Source organism: Mandrillus leucophaeus, unplaced genomic scaffold (genome assembly GCF_000951045.1).
Source record: "Mandrillus leucophaeus isolate KB7577 unplaced genomic scaffold, Mleu.le_1.0 Scaffold340, whole genome shotgun sequence".
NCBI lineage: Eukaryota > Metazoa > Chordata > Mammalia > Primates > Cercopithecidae > Mandrillus > Mandrillus leucophaeus.
The window spans coordinates 1,676,570-1,686,101 of NW_012103588.1; positions in this window are offsets into that span (position 1 = coordinate 1,676,570).

A 9,532-nucleotide genomic window follows, 5' to 3' on the forward strand; every position below is an offset into this window, starting at 1 on the left:
ATGGAAGGTGAGATGGAAAAAGTGGATTTTGAGAAGCTTCACTGATTTACGACAGAATCCTTCTTTATCAGCTCATCAGGAAACTTTGCAAGATATTTCAAATTGCTTTTCAATGTTTTTGTAGGTGGGACTCTGGTTTTGACTGGCCAAGAGGCAGCTTGATTGTATGCAGTCTCAGTAGTAAAATTCTGAGTGGGAGACCAAGAAATACTCCATCAACATATTTGTGATGGAGCCTCCTGCCCTCCCATTTCTAGTTTCAAACAGTTCAGAAAAAAAAATGTAAATTTCTTTTCTAGTTTCAAATAGTTTGGAAAAAATGTAAATTCTTTGTGCAGCACATCATCTGGGCTAGTTTCTTAATGCTCATCTGTTTCATTCCTGCCAATTAAGAGCAACAGCTGTCTTGCAGGGATGGTGGTCGTTAGGAAGTGACACAGCTGTGGGATTTAGATGAGATAACAGTTGTACAGCCAAGATAAGGCATCATTGGAATGCAAACTGCCATAAGCCTGATTTATAGCACACATCCAAGGGGAAGAAACTTAAACCAAAATCAACTAAAATAACAACTCACCCAATAGGGAAAACAAAACAAAATATCAACCAGAGATGTTTAGCCCCAAAGTCAAGTTTTCTCAGACTATTTTAAAAACAAGATTTGGACTAAAAATTGACTTAGAGGGATTCCAATTACCTCAGTTGTCTACAATGCCCAGACTTATGAATTTGTATCTAAGAACTAAATAGTTCTGCAAACTCAGTCCCCTTGTGGCTCAATACAGTTTGAGATGTCCAAATCTCTAGGCCTTATTCTGTTACAGAGGGTAGACTTGCTGAAAACAAAAACAATGGTCAGTGACAAGTATTTAGAAAGTGGTATTATCATAGTAAAAATGTCATTTTACCGATATAACAACCCCATGGACTCTGCATAAATAATTATTTTATAGCATTATATATTTGCATATTTCAAATAGAATGTTATAGTCATAATGCAATTAATCATTACAAATAAATTCTACCACCTGAAGTTTCTTGTATACATCCCATGATTTTTAAGACTTCTACATTTTTCTTAATGCTATTTCTCTTGGAATACATAGTTATTCTCATCCCTGGACACCTAAATCCTACTTATCTTTCATAAACCATGTCAAATATAAATTATTTGTATTTGTATATGAAGCTTTTTGGGATCCTCTCAACTGAAATCGATAGATTCCTACCTTGAGCTCCTATCACAATTTAGCTGTATATTTCTTATGCAACCTACAAATTTTTCCTTGGAATTACAGCCACATAAACACATGCTTTATTTTCTTTACTAATCCGCAAATCAATTGAAATCAAGATTCATGTCTGACTACTCACTGTGGTATTCTTATAACCTATTTTGTTCCATTCAGTAAGTTCTGAATTAAAAAAAAAGTTGGTTGAACAAATTCCCTTGGAAGTTCTAAGAGGAGAGCACCTACTTATTAATTCAATTTTGATTTTTTAAAAAGGGACTGGACTTTAAGAAAGATGCGTAAGACAGATCATAGAGGATGGGAAATCTTACTGTCAGGAAGATGAAATATATTATTAATCCTGAAATATTCTAGTATAGTTCCTTAGCAGAAATGGAAGTCATCTTGCTAAAATTCATTTACAGTCATTCTCTACATTTAACATGGGCACAATATACAATATATAATATGCTAAAGGACATAAGAGTTTGCTATATAATTTCAGAGGGGAAAAAAGAAAAGAATACTTTTAGTAGGGATGACTAAAAAAAGGCTTCATTTATTTATTCAGTCAGTACCTGTATTTCAGGTCCTTGATCTCATGGAGTTTATGGTCTGATTGAAGAGATATGTATTAATCAATACAATCATACAAATAACTATAAAAATCACATCTATCTAAGAGTTAGTAAGATAATTGATGCATAGTATAGTGTTTGATGTATTACCCAACACTTACTAAACAATTATTGCATAAGCAGCTCTTCTAATAATTAGCTTTTAATCTATAAGATATGGGGTGCTACCAAAAGTGAGCAAGAAAATGAAAATGACCAGAGAGATGTTTTCTGATGCTTAATCCAAGATTAATTTGTCAGAGGAGCTGAAGTGAAAAGTGACAATAATTAGTTGTCTCTCAAATCCATATTACATATATCATAATTTAGGGCATCTTCAATGGGAAGATAGAGATGGAAACACGCGTTAGAAATGTTATGGAGGTAGAATTGTTGTAGAATAACTAATTTGAAAGAGGTTAAAAGATGTAGTATGGGAGACCTTGGAGAAGGTGATAATATTGAAACAATCTGGGGACACAGCGTTAAGAGCAGGTTCATGAGGGGAATAAGGAATTCTCTTTGAACTCATTGAGGTTGAGATGTTGAGATTGCCAGGTGGAGAGTCTCAGAGTGATTATGGCTGGAGATTTATATTTGGGAGTCACCTGCACAGATTTGTAGTTAAAACTGTTGGGATATATAAAATTAGCTTTGACAGACCATAGAAGAAGGACAAAGATTGAGTCCTGGAAATTCCCTAAATTTAGGGTGGAAAGGGAAAAATAGGAACTGAGAAGGAGAAGGGAAAGCAGAAAGTTCTTGATGTCCTGGAGCCACAGAAGGATAGGAATTCTAGGGGATAGCAATTTCAAATCCTGGGACTGCCTGAGCAGCAGCTAATGTCTGTTGGATTTGGCTATAAGGTATCATTGCTAATCATCACAAGGGAAACTTTAGAAAAGTTGTATGGGATACCAAATTGTAATACTGAGGAATATTCAGGAACTGAAGGCAGTGAGTGTGGACTGCTCTGAAGAGAATTGGGGAGAATTAAAGAACTTAAGAGCAAGGTAATTAAATAATTTAGACTGAGAAGCTGCAAAGGGTGAAGAAAAGTTTTCTTAGAATATAGGAGATCTAAAGTCTGGCTTGTATTTGAGATACGAAGGTATTTTGCATGCTTTAGTTATGTTATTTGGCTAGGTTAAATATTTTGAAATGGTGAGTTGATGCAGTGAAATTGGAGCGGATGCATCAAAAACTGTATTAGACCTTGTGCTGTTCTGATTTGTTCTAGAAAAATAACATACCTGCATATCTGTTATTCAGACTGACTGTGGAATGGCAGACTAGGACCTCTAGTTGTGGTCCATTCTACCTGCTATAGATGATAAACCCTGACCAGACAGCAGACACTCATTCTGGGATCCTGCTGGTGGTAGTGAGAAGGATAACAAAGAATTTATAACATTACATTGTTATTCTAGGTTGGCAGTCTGATGGTATCACTGTAAATGGGCCCACAGTGATGTACATTTCCAAATTTGGTTGAATAACATGAGAATTACTGACTTCTGTCTCTGGTTGGAGCCGAAGGCAATATTTTCCAAGGCTGGTAGAATGTGTATTATATATGAATGAATGTATGTGCGTAGTTATATGTGTATACATATACATATAATAACTACTAGTTACGAAGTGATTATTAGGTTGCAGGCATCATGAAAGTTGGATTAAAAATATCATCTATAATTATGATGCCAGCCTTACAAAGTAGAAAATATTATCCTGTTTTTATAAGTAAGGAAAGTGGAATTGTAGATGTATATTGTCCAAGGTCACACATCTCTGGGGGATTGCAGATGGGCTCTAAACCCAGCTCTGCCTTGCACTCTTTCTCCTTTTGGGATATATAAACAGAGGACAAACATAGCAGTGGTGTATATTTTATAAGGAATAAGAGGAAGCTACTGCTGGAAGTTGTGTCCTGAATTGCATTGAATTCATGAAGTGACCTAGTTTTTCTTCACCTCTTATGGGAATTTTTGCAGAAAGTTGAAGTCGGACCTAGTTTTCCTTCACCTTTTATGGGACTTGTTGCAGAAAGTTGGAGTTGGAAGAGAACTAAAGGAACTTTATTTCTGGAAACTGAGGCTAGAAATTTGCTCAATGTCACCTAGACTGTTCACTGCTGAGCTACAATCACAACTGAAGCTTTTGTGTCTAAGCCCTCAGTCGATTCTAGGCCTACATTAAAAAGTATGAAGAAAAGATAGTCTATGGGTTTCTCAGTGATTTGCTTTTATCATTTAAAAGCCTTCTTAGAATTCTGGGCAGAATCTTCTTGTAAACCTTGGGTGCCTTGAACTCGTGGATTTTGTTATGCTAAAAAGTTTTTTTAGTAGAGTTCTGCCCATTATGTTTTTGACTGATATTTCATTTTTCTTTTACAAGCTGAAAGATACAAGGGCTCTAAAGTGTATGGTGTAAAAGCAGTTGTTAAAATAAAGAATGATGGCATGTCAAAATGATTTATATGGGCAATTTAATTGGAAATGTTGCCATTAACATAAAACACTCTACTTGATATGGGCTTTATGTTCCTATTAAATACGAGAGAGTAAACCTGTATGCATTACATCAGAATCATGCAAAAGATGATCAAGTATTTTTTCTACACAATAATATTTTATTAAAGTAGCGCTAGTGGTGATAATCCTTAGGGTAGCTTATGTTTATCTAGAATAAAGTCACAAAGCTTTTCAAAGAAGTTTCACCTTCTTCCCAGAACTGTCATTGGTCTACTATATAAAGCACTCTTGCCCCTTCCACTGAGGCTAACCTTTAGAAATAGATGCTGCAGAGATAAAATACCACCTGGGATATTTCTCCCTTTAAGCAGGACAGTAATTATAAAAGGCTTGGTGCTTTTGTAAGTTTATTTTAAACATTCCTTAAAAAGTAGGGTTTGTAATTTTCCTTCAGATTACAAGCTGACATTTGGAAAAAGAAAAAAAAAAAAGTTGCGGGGAATGCAGCACTTCTATGTGGTGGCAGCTGATAATTACCATAGTGTGAGTGGGGCTCGATATAACCCAGGCATTTTAAGAAACATGGCTGATTACAGTGCCTTAAGAGTAACTCAATTCGGGAATTCTGCTTTGTTAGGCAAATTGAACTGTCTTGCTTCACCAATCTAATATCACTTCCTTCTTTTGCTTCCAAGGAAGAGCCACCTTTATGTCTTCAAATGCAAGGCTGTTCTCAGGAAGAGCTATGTGTAAAACTTAAAATGGAGACAATCTAAAGGGAAAAAGCATGAAACTGATTGTTACCATGGGTATGCCTTCAGAAAATTTCGCTCTGCAATAGTATTTTGCATCATTTAAGATGTTTACATGGGTTTTGTTTGTTTGCTTGTTTGTTTCAGATAAAGTAGAAGAATCATTTTGTGGCTAAAGTCAAAATAAAAAGAAATCCCACTGGCTGGGCTTATATATGTGCACACCTAGGAAACTCAGAGAGAAGAGTTAATCCTAACTTGTAGGAGAAGAAGTGAGAGAAAGATGGTTTCACATGAAAAGAAACTAGAAACATGCTAAGCAATATTTTTCTATTATAGTTACTAAACATACACAATTCACTTTTAAAATAATTATATAGATTAGCAGCCCAGATCTGAATGCAAACGTAAAAATAAATATGTGTATTATATGTGTGTGTATGTGTGTGTGTATGAGAGAGAGAGCTTTACACAGAGATGAGTATATGAATAACCTAGACATTTCTGAGCACCTGTGGTTTGAAAATTGGTTGAAGATGCACATTCACAGGAATGCAGATTGTAGTAACTGCTCTTTCAGTAAAAAACTGTTTCTCAAGCATTGTATTTTATATAGTATGTGAGCTATTATTTGTTTCAAGTAAATACCCAGTTTTAAGCATTCAGCCCAAGAAATGTCCCAAACCTGTCTTTCTGAAATGGCTGAAAATACTTGCAACCAGGAACAGATTCAGGTTTTGTGGAGCCAAAGCCCTCTTAAAGGAAAATAACACAAAACTGTTAAGATTAGATCAACTGACCTGGAATGAGCCTTGAGGGACGTGGAAGCTGAACTTCATTTGCTTTGTGGTAAGTGCACCTCTACTTGGGAAATATTCTAGCTTCTACAAGACCAAGATGGAAACCTACCCACATTTGGTCATCTGGTCTTCCTCCAGGGATCACCATGATATTTTTAAAGCTGAGATAGCTTTGCCTTTATTGGTCACTTTTCTCCAACACCAATCATTCATCCTACTGTCTACCTTAATGATTTTCTATCCTCTCTTCTACCTAACTCATACAGATATGACCGTACTTTGTACCTCTGTCACTTCGTCAAGCTTATGTCTCCAATAAATACTTTACATTGTCTTGGGTTAATGTAGCATTAAATTAGTGTTGTGCGCTGAAATCTGCCCCCTACAAATTCATACAGTGGAGCCCTAAAACCCAGAACCTCAGAATGTGATTGTGTTTAGAGATAAAGCCTTTAAAGAGGTAAGTAAATTCAAATGAGACCACTGGGGTAGGCCCTAATTCAATCAGCTTGGTGTCCTTGTAGGAGAAGAAAATTTGGTTACACAGAAGAGATCCATGTACACCAAAGGGCCATATGGAGAGGCAGCAAGAAGGCATCTATCTGCAACCAAGAACAGAGGAAACCAACCCTGTTAGCACGTTGATCTTAGACTCCTAGTCTCAACGTTTCTGTTGTTTAAGCCATCAAGCCCTTGGTATTTTTATTGTGGCAGCCCTAGCAAACTAATACAGTTAGCTAGAATTTATTAAGTAAACTGTCGTTAACTAACATCATCTTCACATCAGTATGCTTAATAACAGCCCAGAAACTAACCATGTGCCCACAAACGTACCATATATACTAGTTGAAAGAAGGAACAAATACTTGCATGCATGCATGTGTGCAATTAGAGTAGATTTTAACAATAATTTGTGAATAAATACATTCTTCCCTTTATTCTTCCCTTGGGAGAAATTGTAGTGATGAAATAAAAGTCATGTTTCAACATATTTTACTGATGATCAAATAAATATATTTATTGAGTCCTTATAATGTGAAAATTTAAAGAAATAAGAAGTGCCCAAAGTTCCCTAAATGTATCAGGGCATGGAACTCATGGAAGACATACTTTTCCTGTCGAAAGTAGTGTCTACAAGGTGCAGAATATACTTTTTACATAGTGTTGTTCAGTGGGCTGGCTGTTTACCACAGGCCTCATATGTTGCTGTCTGAAAATGGGAATATCCTTGGGTGTAAGAACCTATATGGTCAGATTTTTCTGAAGAAATTCTAGGAAAGCTAGTTCCTTCAGCCCACACAGATTATATGACTAATCTTTCAGAAAGCCAACTTCTTAATTTATAATCAGTTACAAATTGTTATCTTGTGAGTGTAACAATTCAGGAAAACTAATTATGGCCTATGTGGCTGCTTGGTGAAAGCATATTAAGAGCAAAGGGAAAGCGTTGCTCCTAAAGAGAGTCTCATCTAGCTAGAAATGCCTTCTGATGAATTGGTCTTCAATTTTCTGAGGATATTACGTTTGGATTGGAAAGACTGTTCATTCATCCATTGTACTATTCACTTCCTTTTTAAGCATTATTTATTGAGCCACTATAATGCGTCAAACATTGTGCTAGGCATTAGAAACGCAATGATAAGTAATATAGACATTGCTTTTGTCTGCATGGGACATATATTTTAATTGTCGTAGTTTCGCTAGTGGACTGCGTTTACTATTTCCATGAATTAACAACATTTTTCTTTCCTTTGGTTCAGTAGTGCTGCTCCTTAGTTTCTGTGGTGCTTCTTTCTATAAATGTTTACCAAAGTGTTGTATGCATCTAATAAAATCTTGTTTGGAAGAATGGCTCAAAGTTTTTCCTAACAGCTTAAAGCATTCTGAATTGAAGGCTTTGATGGCGCATACTCTAAAAACTTAGGCATCATAACACAAATCAAAGTGACAGAAACATGAATCTGAAAAGTATCTGCAAAATCAACACGTTTATTTTATAAGGGTCGACGCACAATCAAATATTGAGATCTATGTCTTCTTTTACCATGTTAGAATGAGTCTATGGGATAATTTTCTAAATGCAGAAAAATATTCCAATTTCTCTGGACCAATATTTGATTTTATACATTTTCCTCCTGTTCACACCAAATCAAGTGAAATTTGGACTTGCCTGAATTCTATGCACTCATGCCAAAGACACCTATTCTTCCCCTCGTGACTTCCTTGCCTACCTAGCAACTTACTAAGTTGAAATTGTCTAACTTTGATGAGCACAGTCATAGTTTTTGAGGTTCACACACATATAAAGTAATTCACTGGTTTATATTAGAAGAAAGAAAGGAAGAAAATGTCCAATTCCAAGCCACCTTGTGTTTTCTGGGTTGATTCTATAGATTTTTGTCCAAGGAGTAGGCTTGTAAAAGAACTGCCTGAGGTGGAAACATATGAAGGCAAAGAGCTACAGAAGTGTCCCTTTATCTAACCACATCACCTCTCAGAAGCCATGACCCCTGTGAATTTGATAAAAGGAGCTGAATGGCACAATAGCCTGAAGGGTACAAAAATTAGACATCTGAAGAGACTTTCTTGTTTCAAGGATATACCTAACATACTTTAAAAATATTCCTTTAATGGGGAGTTTAAAGGAAGTTCCTTCCTTTTATGAGGTCCACGGTTCCTTAGGTAGGTCTTCCCTTTGTCACTTTGGGTGACTTCAATTATAATATTGTGACATTGTCTCTAAAGACAGGCTTTTCCTTTGGCTTGCAAATAAATTAGATATTTAAAAAAGACCAAAATTCTCTCCTTTTAAACACTACCTACTTACACTTTCCTATTGGAGGCTGAACTAACATTTAAACATGTTATCATGATGCACATAAATACTGTTGGCAAAGCTTTTATGGCTACCGATGACACTATAAAAATATGCCTTCATTTTAGAACTCTAGAGGATTTGTACATCTGCATAAGCTCCAGAGTTCCCCGCTTTGTGGGGGAAGATCTGATGGGGAAGATGAGATCATTATCTACTTCTATCCTTGTTTAAATTCGTGGGAAGCCTGATTGGAAAGTACTTTTCCTCACTGTAGTTATGCAGTACCCACTTTTATTACCCTCATAAATCTATTAGACACATATTTGTCCATATAAAGGAATTTTTAGAACAATCATTGTTTAATCATATATGTTTGGTGTAATATACCTTTCTCATGTATTTATGTGGATAAATATTTTAATTTGGTTCCAAGTCTTTCCATTCTAGTTAAATACAGATTGAAAACATGCATAAATAGAATCATTTCAAAGGTCTTTGGTCTCTCAGTTTTTAAAGTTTTACTTCCCCATGTGGCTGGAGAGTCCTGGTCCAGGCTGGACCCAGGTGGGGACCTGGCTTCTACGTTTCATCCAGGCCACTTGCTTGCTGTGTATTGTGACTATGACCAAACCCCTGAACTTCTTGAGACTTTAATTTCCTTGCCTGTAAAGTGAGAGCTCTTCAAGTTCTTACAACTGTACAAGTCCATGGCTTTCTTTGAGACATTACCAAGATATACAGTACACATTATGTGATTTTATTTGTCCTTTAGTACAATTAAGCACCTCCTGATAGTGACTTTGCTATATTCCTTCCTGAGGATTTTTAGAGGTTTCATA